The 10,995-nt window shown below is 73.6% G+C and overlaps 8 non-coding genes and 1 pseudogene across 8 annotated transcripts; 2 read left to right on the top strand and 7 right to left on the bottom strand.

The window, feature by feature from the left end:
* The first annotated feature begins 291 nt into the window (after nucleotides 1-291).
* On the top strand, nucleotides 292-410 carry LOC122232164. Its single transcript, XR_006209524.1, has one exon. It is a non-coding gene; the product is annotated as a 5S ribosomal RNA (ribosomal RNA).
* Nucleotides 411-1,486: 1,076 nt separating this feature from the next.
* On the top strand, nucleotides 1,487-1,604 carry LOC122232165 (annotated as a pseudogene).
* A 1,443-nt stretch (nucleotides 1,605-3,047) lies between these two features.
* Nucleotides 3,048-3,166, bottom strand: LOC122232162. The gene has a single exon (XR_006209522.1). It is a non-coding gene; the product is annotated as a 5S ribosomal RNA (ribosomal RNA).
* Nucleotides 3,167-4,308: 1,142 nt separating this feature from the next.
* LOC122232160 lies at nucleotides 4,309-4,427 on the bottom strand. Its single transcript, XR_006209521.1, has one exon. It is a non-coding gene; the product is annotated as a 5S ribosomal RNA (ribosomal RNA).
* A 1,142-nt stretch (nucleotides 4,428-5,569) lies between these two features.
* LOC122232159 lies at nucleotides 5,570-5,688 on the bottom strand. Its single transcript, XR_006209520.1, has one exon. It is a non-coding gene; the product is annotated as a 5S ribosomal RNA (ribosomal RNA).
* A 1,142-nt stretch (nucleotides 5,689-6,830) lies between these two features.
* LOC122232158 lies at nucleotides 6,831-6,949 on the bottom strand. Its single transcript, XR_006209519.1, has one exon. It is a non-coding gene; the product is annotated as a 5S ribosomal RNA (ribosomal RNA).
* A 1,142-nt stretch (nucleotides 6,950-8,091) lies between these two features.
* LOC122232156 lies at nucleotides 8,092-8,210 on the bottom strand. Its single transcript, XR_006209517.1, has one exon. It is a non-coding gene; the product is annotated as a 5S ribosomal RNA (ribosomal RNA).
* A 1,142-nt stretch (nucleotides 8,211-9,352) lies between these two features.
* Nucleotides 9,353-9,471, bottom strand: LOC122232155. Its single transcript, XR_006209515.1, has one exon. It is a non-coding gene; the product is annotated as a 5S ribosomal RNA (ribosomal RNA).
* Nucleotides 9,472-10,613: 1,142 nt separating this feature from the next.
* On the bottom strand, nucleotides 10,614-10,732 carry LOC122232154. Its single transcript, XR_006209514.1, has one exon. It is a non-coding gene; the product is annotated as a 5S ribosomal RNA (ribosomal RNA).
* Nucleotides 10,733-10,995: the final 263 nt, after the last annotated feature.

The following is a 10,995-nucleotide window of genomic DNA, read 5'->3' as shown; positions in this document are numbered from 1 at the left end:
TGCGGTGCGGGATGGAGCGGAGGCGGACGTGGGGGCAAGCCGGGAGCACCCTGCAAGAGTCCCGGGATCGGAGAACGCCGGGGCTTGCGCCACAGCGCCTTGCCAGGGTCCTCTTGCGCGGCCTCCGCCACCCGCCCGGGGCCCGCGGCGGAGGGCGGTGGCAGTCAGGCAGACAGGCAGGCATGCAGGCAGGCAGAAGGGCAGGCAGGGGCGTGCATGGGTGAAGCGCGGCACCCGCAGGGTTGGGACGCGTGGAGCAGGCTCTTGAGGCGCCCAGCGGCGGCGGCTGGCGTCGACGGCCAGACCACCCCGAACGCGCCCGATCTCCTCTGATCTCGGAAGCTAAGCAGGGCCGGGCCTGGTTAGTACTTGCATGGGAGACCGCCTGGGAATACCGGGTGCTGTAGGCTTTTTTGCCTTTGGCCTTTGGCCTCCTTGACATTTCCTTTGGCGCGCGCCGCCGCTCCCCCCTCGCCCTCCCTCCCTGTGTCACTCTCTCCCCTGGGAGCGCGGCTGCTGGGGCCAAACACACCCCAGCCATTGATCCCTCCGCCCCTCCCGGGCCACCAAAGCGGCCTGGCCTGGCCCGGCCCCTCCCCGCCCGGCCCCGCCCCCCGAGCCCGCACACCCCACGGCACTTCACGAGGGGCACGCTCCCCGCTCCCCGCACCCGGCCAGATCCCACTGCACCGGCTGGAAGCCACGCCCCAGCTTTGCACCTTTCCTGACACACCACCCACACCGGCACCCGGCACCGGCACGGAGGGCGGGGGTGCGGTGAGGGCAGGAACGGGGGCTGGCGCCTGGGAACTGGAGGGTGGGGACTGGGTGGGTGGATAGGAGAACCCAGGAGCGGGCGGGCGGGGCAGCGAGACCCCAGACTCGGACTCCGCCACACGCCTGGGCTCCCTGGGTACTGGACCTCTCCCCTCCCTGGAGCCCTCATACCCAGGGCCCCTGACATTTCGCGAGGCGCACCTAGGGCAGCGGGCTCGGGCTGGTGATGTACTCTGGGGGCGCTGGGGCCCCCAGGGTGGCTTGGCACCAGGTGGGGCAGACGGCAGGGAAAGGCCGGGTGGCTGGCTGCGCTCGCCCTGGGGCTGGGGAGGAGGCGATGAGACCTCGGCGGGGTGGGCCCGTAAGGCACGGCCGGCCGGCCGGATGCCCCACGCTCGCTTCCACCCTCTTGCCAGGGAGCAGCCCGACGTGGTGCGGTGCGGTGCCGTGCGATACTGTGCGGGATGGAAGCGGAGGCGGGCGTGGGGCCAGGCCGGGATCAGCCTGCAAGAGTCCCGGGATGAGAGAACGCCGGGGCTTGCGCCACAGCGCCTTAACAGGGTCCTCTTGTGCGGCCTCCGCCACCCGCCCGGGCCCTCGGCGGAGGGCGGCGACAGGCAGGCAGGTCCGTGCACGGGTGAAGCGCGGCACCGGCTGGGCTTGGGACCCGTGGAGCAGGCTCTTGAGGCGCCTGGCGACAGCCGCTGGCGTCTACGGCCATAGCACCCCGAACGCGCCCGATCTCCTCTGATCTAGGAAGCTAAGCAGGGTCGGGCCTGTTTAGTATTTGGATGGGAGACGCCTGGGAATATCGGGTGCTGTAGGCTTTTTTGCCTTTGGCCTCCTTGACGCTCCTTTGGCGCGCGCCGCCGCTCCCCCCTCCCCCCTCCCTCCCTGTGTCCCTCTCTCCCCTGGGAGCGCAGCTACTGGGGCCAAACACACCCCAGCCACTGCTCCCTCAGGCCCTGGCGCAACAGCAAGGCGGCCTGGCCTGGTCCGGACCCGCCCCGCCCCGCCCCCCTAGCCCGCACACCCCACGGCACTTGACAAGGGGCACGCTCCCCGATCCACGCACCCGGCCAGATCCCACCGCACCGGCTGGAAGCCACGCCCCAGCTTTGCACCTATCCTCACACATCACCCACACCGGCACCCGGCACCCGCACGGAGGGCGGGGGGGGGGGGGACGGGGGGTGCGGTGAGGGCAGGAACGGGGGCTGGCGCTTGGGAACCGGAGGGTGGGGACAGGGTGGGTGGATAGGAGAACCCAGGAGCGGGCGGGCGGGTGGCGGAGGCCGCGCAAGACGACCCTGGCAAGGTGCTGTGGCGCAAGCCCCGGCTTTCTCCGATCCCGGGACTCTTGCAGGCCGCTCCCGGCTTGGCCCCACGCCCGCCTCCGCTTCCATCCGGCGCGGCACCGCACCGCACCTCACCGCACTAGGTCGGGCTACTCACTGGCAAGAGGGTGGAAGCGAGCGTGGGGCATCCGGCCGGCCGTGCCTTCCGGGGCCCGCCCCGCCGGGGTGTCCGCGCCTCCTCCCCAGCCCCAGGGCGAGCGCAGCCAGCCACCCCCCCGGCCTTCCCGTCCCGTCTGCCCCACCTGATGCAAACCCACCCCGGAGGCCCCAGCGCCCCCAGTGAACATCACCAGCCCGAGCCCGCTGCCCTAGCTGGGCCTCGCGAATTGCCTGGGCCCTGCCCGGGGATGAGGGCTCGAGGGAGGGGAGAGGTCCAGGACCCAGGGAGCCCAGGCGTGTGGCGGAGTTGGAGTGTGGGGTCTCGCTGCCCCACCCGCCCGCCCGCTCCTGGGTTCTGGGATCCACCCACCCAGCCCCCACCCTCCAGTCCCCAGGCGCCAGGCCCCGGTCCCGCCCTCACCGCACGCCCCCCACCCCCCACCCCCCGCACCCCCCCACCCTCCGTGCGGGTGCCGGTGTGGGTGGTGTGTCAGGAAAGGTGCAAGGCTGGGGCGTGGCTTCCAGCCGGTGCGGTGGGATCTGGCCGGGTGCGGGGAGCGAGCGGGGAGCGTGGCCCTCGTGAAGTGCCGTGGGGTGTGCGGGCTCGGGGGGCGGGGCCGGGCGGGGAGGGGCCGGGCCAGGCCAGGCCGCTTTGGTGGCCCGGGAGGGGCGGAGGGATCAGTGGCTGGGCTGTGTTTGGCCCCAGCAGCCGCGCTCCCTGGGGAGAGGGGGACCCAGGGAGGGAGGGGGGAGGGGCGGCGGGCGCCAAAGGAGAGGTCAAGGAGGCCAAAGGCCAAAGGCCAAAAGCAAAAAAGCCTACAGCACCCGGTATTCCCAGGCGGTCTCCCATCCAAGTACTAACCAGGCCCGACCCTGCTTAGCTTCCGAGATCAGACGAGATCGGGCGCGTTCAGGGTGGTATGGCCGTAGACGCCGGCGGCTGCCGCTGGGCGCCTCAAGAGCCTGCTCCACGCGTCCCAGGCCCAGCGGGTGCCGCGCTTCACCCGTGCACGCACCTGTCTGCCTGTCTGCCTGCCTGCCTGCCTGCCTGCCTGCCTGCCGCCGCCCTCCGCCGCGGGCCCCGGGCGGGTGGCGGAGGCCGCGCAAGAGGACCCTGGCAAGGCGCTGTGGCGCAAGCCCCGGCGTTCTCCGATCCCGGGACTCTTGCAGGCCGCGCCCGGCTTGGCCCCACGCCCGCCTCCGCTTCCATCCGGCGCGGCACCGCACCGCACCTCACCGCACTAGGTCGGGCTACTCACTGGCAAGAGGGTGGAAGCGAGCGTGGGGCATCCGGCCGGCCGTGCCTTCCGGGGCCCGCCCCGCCGGGGTGTCCGCGCCTCCTCCCCAGCCCCAGGGCGAGCGCAGCCAGCCACCCCCCCGGCCTTCCCGTCCCGTCTGCCCCACCTGATGCAAACCCACCCCGGAGGCCCCAGCGCCCCCAGTGAACATCACCAGCCCGAGCCCGCTGCCCTAGCTGGGCCTCGCGAATTGCCTGGGCCCTGCCCGGGGATGAGGGCTCGAGGGAGGGGAGAGGTCCAGGACCCAGGGAGCCCAGGCGTGTGGCGGAGTTGGAGTGTGGGGTCTCGCTGCCCCACCCGCCCGCCCGCTCCTGGGTTCTGGGATCCACCCACCCAGCCCCCACCCTCCAGTCCCCAGGCGCCAGGCCCCGGTCCCGCCCTCACCGCACGCCCCCCACCCCCCACCCCCCGCACCCCCCCACCCTCCGTGCGGGTGCCGGTGTGGGTGGTGTGTCAGGAAAGGTGCAAGGCTGGGGCGTGGCTTCCAGCCGGTGCGGTGGGATCTGGCCGGGTGCGGGGAGCGAGCGGGGAGCGTGGCCCTCGTGAAGTGCCGTGGGGTGTGCGGGCTCGGGGGGCGGGGCCGGGCGGGGAGGGGCCGGGCCAGGCCAGGCCGCTTTGGTGGCCCGGGAGGGGCGGAGGGATCAGTGGCTGGGCTGTGTTTGGCCCCAGCAGCCGCGCTCCCTGGGGAGAGGGGGACCCAGGGAGGGAGGGGGGAGGGGCGGCGGGCGCCAAAGGAGAGGTCAAGGAGGCCAAAGGCCAAAGGCCAAAAGCAAAAAAGCCTACAGCACCCGGTATTCCCAGGCGGTCTCCCATCCAAGTACTAACCAGGCCCGACCCTGCTTAGCTTCCGAGATCAGACGAGATCGGGCGCGTTCAGGGTGGTATGGCCGTAGACGCCGGCGGCTGCCGCTGGGCGCCTCAAGAGCCTGCTCCACGCGTCCCAGGCCCAGCGGGTGCCGCGCTTCACCCGTGCACGCACCTGTCTGCCTGTCTGCCTGCCTGCCTGCCTGCCTGCCTGCCTGCCGCCGCCCTCCGCCGCGGGCCCCGGGCGGGTGGCGGAGGCCGCGCAAGAGGACCCTGGCAAGGCGCTGTGGCGCAAGCCCCGGCGTTCTCCGATCCCGGGACTCTTGCAGGCCGCGCCCGGCTTGGCCCCACGCCCGCCTCCGCTTCCATCCGGCGCGGCACCGCACCGCACCTCACCGCACTAGGTCGGGCTACTCACTGGCAAGAGGGTGGAAGCGAGCGTGGGGCATCCGGCCGGCCGTGCCTTCCGGGGCCCGCCCCGCCGGGGTGTCCGCGCCTCCTCCCCAGCCCCAGGGCGAGCGCAGCCAGCCACCCCCCCGGCCTTCCCGTCCCGTCTGCCCCACCTGATGCAAACCCACCCCGGAGGCCCCAGCGCCCCCAGTGAACATCACCAGCCCGAGCCCGCTGCCCTAGCTGGGCCTCGCGAATTGCCTGGGCCCTGCCCGGGGATGAGGGCTCGAGGGAGGGGAGAGGTCCAGGACCCAGGGAGCCCAGGCGTGTGGCGGAGTTGGAGTGTGGGGTCTCGCTGCCCCACCCGCCCGCCCGCTCCTGGGTTCTGGGATCCACCCACCCAGCCCCCACCCTCCAGTCCCCAGGCGCCAGGCCCCGGTCCCGCCCTCACCGCACGCCCCCCACCCCCCACCCCCCGCACCCCCCCACCCTCCGTGCGGGTGCCGGTGTGGGTGGTGTGTCAGGAAAGGTGCAAGGCTGGGGCGTGGCTTCCAGCCGGTGCGGTGGGATCTGGCCGGGTGCGGGGAGCGAGCGGGGAGCGTGGCCCTCGTGAAGTGCCGTGGGGTGTGCGGGCTCGGGGGGCGGGGCCGGGCGGGGAGGGGCCGGGCCAGGCCAGGCCGCTTTGGTGGCCCGGGAGGGGCGGAGGGATCAGTGGCTGGGCTGTGTTTGGCCCCAGCAGCCGCGCTCCCTGGGGAGAGGGGGACCCAGGGAGGGAGGGGGGAGGGGCGGCGGGCGCCAAAGGAGAGGTCAAGGAGGCCAAAGGCCAAAGGCCAAAAGCAAAAAAGCCTACAGCACCCGGTATTCCCAGGCGGTCTCCCATCCAAGTACTAACCAGGCCCGACCCTGCTTAGCTTCCGAGATCAGACGAGATCGGGCGCGTTCAGGGTGGTATGGCCGTAGACGCCGGCGGCTGCCGCTGGGCGCCTCAAGAGCCTGCTCCACGCGTCCCAGGCCCAGCGGGTGCCGCGCTTCACCCGTGCACGCACCTGTCTGCCTGTCTGCCTGCCTGCCTGCCTGCCTGCCTGCCTGCCGCCGCCCTCCGCCGCGGGCCCCGGGCGGGTGGCGGAGGCCGCGCAAGAGGACCCTGGCAAGGCGCTGTGGCGCAAGCCCCGGCGTTCTCCGATCCCGGGACTCTTGCAGGCCGCGCCCGGCTTGGCCCCACGCCCGCCTCCGCTTCCATCCGGCGCGGCACCGCACCGCACCTCACCGCACTAGGTCGGGCTACTCACTGGCAAGAGGGTGGAAGCGAGCGTGGGGCATCCGGCCGGCCGTGCCTTCCGGGGCCCGCCCCGCCGGGGTGTCCGCGCCTCCTCCCCAGCCCCAGGGCGAGCGCAGCCAGCCACCCCCCCGGCCTTCCCGTCCCGTCTGCCCCACCTGATGCAAACCCACCCCGGAGGCCCCAGCGCCCCCAGTGAACATCACCAGCCCGAGCCCGCTGCCCTAGCTGGGCCTCGCGAATTGCCTGGGCCCTGCCCGGGGATGAGGGCTCGAGGGAGGGGAGAGGTCCAGGACCCAGGGAGCCCAGGCGTGTGGCGGAGTTGGAGTGTGGGGTCTCGCTGCCCCACCCGCCCGCCCGCTCCTGGGTTCTGGGATCCACCCACCCAGCCCCCACCCTCCAGTCCCCAGGCGCCAGGCCCCGGTCCCGCCCTCACCGCACGCCCCCCACCCCCCACCCCCCGCACCCCCCCACCCTCCGTGCGGGTGCCGGTGTGGGTGGTGTGTCAGGAAAGGTGCAAGGCTGGGGCGTGGCTTCCAGCCGGTGCGGTGGGATCTGGCCGGGTGCGGGGAGCGAGCGGGGAGCGTGGCCCTCGTGAAGTGCCGTGGGGTGTGCGGGCTCGGGGGGCGGGGCCGGGCGGGGAGGGGCCGGGCCAGGCCAGGCCGCTTTGGTGGCCCGGGAGGGGCGGAGGGATCAGTGGCTGGGCTGTGTTTGGCCCCAGCAGCCGCGCTCCCTGGGGAGAGGGGGACCCAGGGAGGGAGGGGGGAGGGGCGGCGGGCGCCAAAGGAGAGGTCAAGGAGGCCAAAGGCCAAAGGCCAAAAGCAAAAAAGCCTACAGCACCCGGTATTCCCAGGCGGTCTCCCATCCAAGTACTAACCAGGCCCGACCCTGCTTAGCTTCCGAGATCAGACGAGATCGGGCGCGTTCAGGGTGGTATGGCCGTAGACGCCGGCGGCTGCCGCTGGGCGCCTCAAGAGCCTGCTCCACGCGTCCCAGGCCCAGCGGGTGCCGCGCTTCACCCGTGCACGCACCTGTCTGCCTGTCTGCCTGCCTGCCTGCCTGCCTGCCTGCCTGCCGCCGCCCTCCGCCGCGGGCCCCGGGCGGGTGGCGGAGGCCGCGCAAGAGGACCCTGGCAAGGCGCTGTGGCGCAAGCCCCGGCGTTCTCCGATCCCGGGACTCTTGCAGGCCGCGCCCGGCTTGGCCCCACGCCCGCCTCCGCTTCCATCCGGCGCGGCACCGCACCGCACCTCACCGCACTAGGTCGGGCTACTCACTGGCAAGAGGGTGGAAGCGAGCGTGGGGCATCCGGCCGGCCGTGCCTTCCGGGGCCCGCCCCGCCGGGGTGTCCGCGCCTCCTCCCCAGCCCCAGGGCGAGCGCAGCCAGCCACCCCCCCGGCCTTCCCGTCCCGTCTGCCCCACCTGATGCAAACCCACCCCGGAGGCCCCAGCGCCCCCAGTGAACATCACCAGCCCGAGCCCGCTGCCCTAGCTGGGCCTCGCGAATTGCCTGGGCCCTGCCCGGGGATGAGGGCTCGAGGGAGGGGAGAGGTCCAGGACCCAGGGAGCCCAGGCGTGTGGCGGAGTTGGAGTGTGGGGTCTCGCTGCCCCACCCGCCCGCCCGCTCCTGGGTTCTGGGATCCACCCACCCAGCCCCCACCCTCCAGTCCCCAGGCGCCAGGCCCCGGTCCCGCCCTCACCGCACGCCCCCCACCCCCCACCCCCCGCACCCCCCCACCCTCCGTGCGGGTGCCGGTGTGGGTGGTGTGTCAGGAAAGGTGCAAGGCTGGGGCGTGGCTTCCAGCCGGTGCGGTGGGATCTGGCCGGGTGCGGGGAGCGAGCGGGGAGCGTGGCCCTCGTGAAGTGCCGTGGGGTGTGCGGGCTCGGGGGGCGGGGCCGGGCGGGGAGGGGCCGGGCCAGGCCAGGCCGCTTTGGTGGCCCGGGAGGGGCGGAGGGATCAGTGGCTGGGCTGTGTTTGGCCCCAGCAGCCGCGCTCCCTGGGGAGAGGGGGACCCAGGGAGGGAGGGGGGAGGGGCGGCGGGCGCCAAAGGAGAGGTCAAGGAGGCCAAAGGCCAAAGGCCAAAAGCAAAAAAGCCTACAGCACCCGGTATTCCCAGGCGGTCTCCCATCCAAGTACTAACCAGGCCCGACCCTGCTTAGCTTCCGAGATCAGACGAGATCGGGCGCGTTCAGGGTGGTATGGCCGTAGACGCCGGCGGCTGCCGCTGGGCGCCTCAAGAGCCTGCTCCACGCGTCCCAGGCCCAGCGGGTGCCGCGCTTCACCCGTGCACGCACCTGTCTGCCTGTCTGCCTGCCTGCCTGCCTGCCTGCCTGCCTGCCGCCGCCCTCCGCCGCGGGCCCCGGGCGGGTGGCGGAGGCCGCGCAAGAGGACCCTGGCAAGGCGCTGTGGCGCAAGCCCCGGCGTTCTCCGATCCCGGGACTCTTGCAGGCCGCGCCCGGCTTGGCCCCACGCCCGCCTCCGCTTCCATCCGGCGCGGCACCGCACCGCACCTCACCGCACTAGGTCGGGCTACTCACTGGCAAGAGGGTGGAAGCGAGCGTGGGGCATCCGGCCGGCCGTGCCTTCCGGGGCCCGCCCCGCCGGGGTGTCCGCGCCTCCTCCCCAGCCCCAGGGCGAGCGCAGCCAGCCACCCCCCCGGCCTTCCCGTCCCGTCTGCCCCACCTGATGCAAACCCACCCCGGAGGCCCCAGCGCCCCCAGTGAACATCACCAGCCCGAGCCCGCTGCCCTAGCTGGGCCTCGCGAATTGCCTGGGCCCTGCCCGGGGATGAGGGCTCGAGGGAGGGGAGAGGTCCAGGACCCAGGGAGCCCAGGCGTGTGGCGGAGTTGGAGTGTGGGGTCTCGCTGCCCCACCCGCCCGCCCGCTCCTGGGTTCTGGGATCCACCCACCCAGCCCCCACCCTCCAGTCCCCAGGCGCCAGGCCCCGGTCCCGCCCTCACCGCACGCCCCCCACCCCCCACCCCCCGCACCCCCCCACCCTCCGTGCGGGTGCCGGTGTGGGTGGTGTGTCAGGAAAGGTGCAAGGCTGGGGCGTGGCTTCCAGCCGGTGCGGTGGGATCTGGCCGGGTGCGGGGAGCGAGCGGGGAGCGTGGCCCTCGTGAAGTGCCGTGGGGTGTGCGGGCTCGGGGGGCGGGGCCGGGCGGGGAGGGGCCGGGCCAGGCCAGGCCGCTTTGGTGGCCCGGGAGGGGCGGAGGGATCAGTGGCTGGGCTGTGTTTGGCCCCAGCAGCCGCGCTCCCTGGGGAGAGGGGGACCCAGGGAGGGAGGGGGGAGGGGCGGCGGGCGCCAAAGGAGAGGTCAAGGAGGCCAAAGGCCAAAGGCCAAAAGCAAAAAAGCCTACAGCACCCGGTATTCCCAGGCGGTCTCCCATCCAAGTACTAACCAGGCCCGACCCTGCTTAGCTTCCGAGATCAGACGAGATCGGGCGCGTTCAGGGTGGTATGGCCGTAGACGCCGGCGGCTGCCGCTGGGCGCCTCAAGAGCCTGCTCCACGCGTCCCAGGCCCAGCGGGTGCCGCGCTTCACCCGTGCACGCACCTGTCTGCCTGTCTGCCTGCCTGCCTGCCTGCCTGCCTGCCTGCCGCCGCCCTCCGCCGCGGGCCCCGGGCGGGTGGCGGAGGCCGCGCAAGAGGACCCTGGCAAGGCGCTGTGGCGCAAGCCCCGGCGTTCTCCGATCCCGGGACTCTTGCAGGCCGCGCCCGGCTTGGCCCCACGCCCGCCTCCGCTTCCATCCGGCGCGGCACCGCACCGCACCTCACCGCACTAGGTCGGGCTACTCACTGGCAAGAGGGTGGAAGCGAGCGTGGGGCATCCGGCCGGCCGTGCCTTCCGGGGCCCGCCCCGCCGGGGTGTCCGCGCCTCCTCCCCAGCCCCAGGGCGAGCGCAGCCAGCCACCCCCCCGGCCTTCCCGTCCCGTCTGCCCCACCTGATGCAAACCCACCCCGGAGGCCCCAGCGCCCCCAGTGAACATCACCAGCCCGAGCCCGCTGCCCTAGCTGGGCCTCGCGAATTGCCTGGGCCCTGCCCGGGGATGAGGGCTCGAGGGAGGGGAGAGGTCCAGGACCCAGGGAGCCCAGGCGTGTGGCGGAGTTGGAGTGTGGGGTCTCGCTGCCCCACCCGCCCGCCCGCTCCTGGGTTCTGGGATCCACCCACCCAGCCCCCACCCTCCAGTCCCCAGGCGCCAGGCCCCGGTCCCGCCCTCACCGCACGCCCCCCACCCCCCACCCCCCGCACCCCCCCACCCTCCGTGCGGGTGCCGGTGTGGGTGGTGTGTCAGGAAAGGTGCAAGGCTGGGGCGTGGCTTCCAGCCGGTGCGGTGGGATCTGGCCGGGTGCGGGGAGCGAGCGGGGAGCGTGGCCCTCGTGAAGTGCCGTGGGGTGTGCGGGCTCGGGGGGCGGGGCCGGGCGGGGAGGGGCCGGGCCAGGCCAGGCCGCTTTGGTGGCCCGGGAGGGGCGGAGGGATCAGTGGCTGGGCTGTGTTTGGCCCCAGCAGCCGCGCTCCCTGGGGAGAGGGGGACCCAGGGAGGGAGGGGGGAGGGGCGGCGGGCGCCAAAGGAGAGGTCAAGGAGGCCAAAGGCCAAAGGCCAAAAGCAAAAAAGCCTACAGCACCCGGTATTCCCAGGCGGTCTCCCATCCAAGTACTAACCAGGCCCGACCCTGCTTAGCTTCCGAGATCAGACGAGATCGGGCGCGTTCAGGGTGGTATGGCCGTAGACGCCGGCGGCTGCCGCTGGGCGCCTCAAGAGCCTGCTCCACGCGTCCCAGGCCCAGCGGGTGCCGCGCTTCACCCGTGCACGCACCTGTCTGCCTGTCTGCCTGCCTGCCTGCCTGCCTGCCTGCCTGCCGCCGCCCTCCGCCGCGGGCCCCGGGCGGGTGGCGGAGGCCGCGCAAGAGGACCCTGGCAAGGCGCTGTGGCGCAAGCCCCGGCGTTCTCCGATCCCGGGACTCTTGCAGGCCGCGCCCGGCTTGGCCCCACGCC

This window comes from Panthera tigris, chromosome D2 (genome assembly GCF_018350195.1).
Source record: "Panthera tigris isolate Pti1 chromosome D2, P.tigris_Pti1_mat1.1, whole genome shotgun sequence".
In the NCBI taxonomy this organism is placed as follows: Eukaryota; Metazoa; Chordata; class Mammalia; order Carnivora; family Felidae; genus Panthera; species Panthera tigris.
Note: the sequence above shows the minus strand (reverse complement) of the source record. Positions and strands in the feature narration are given on the sequence as shown.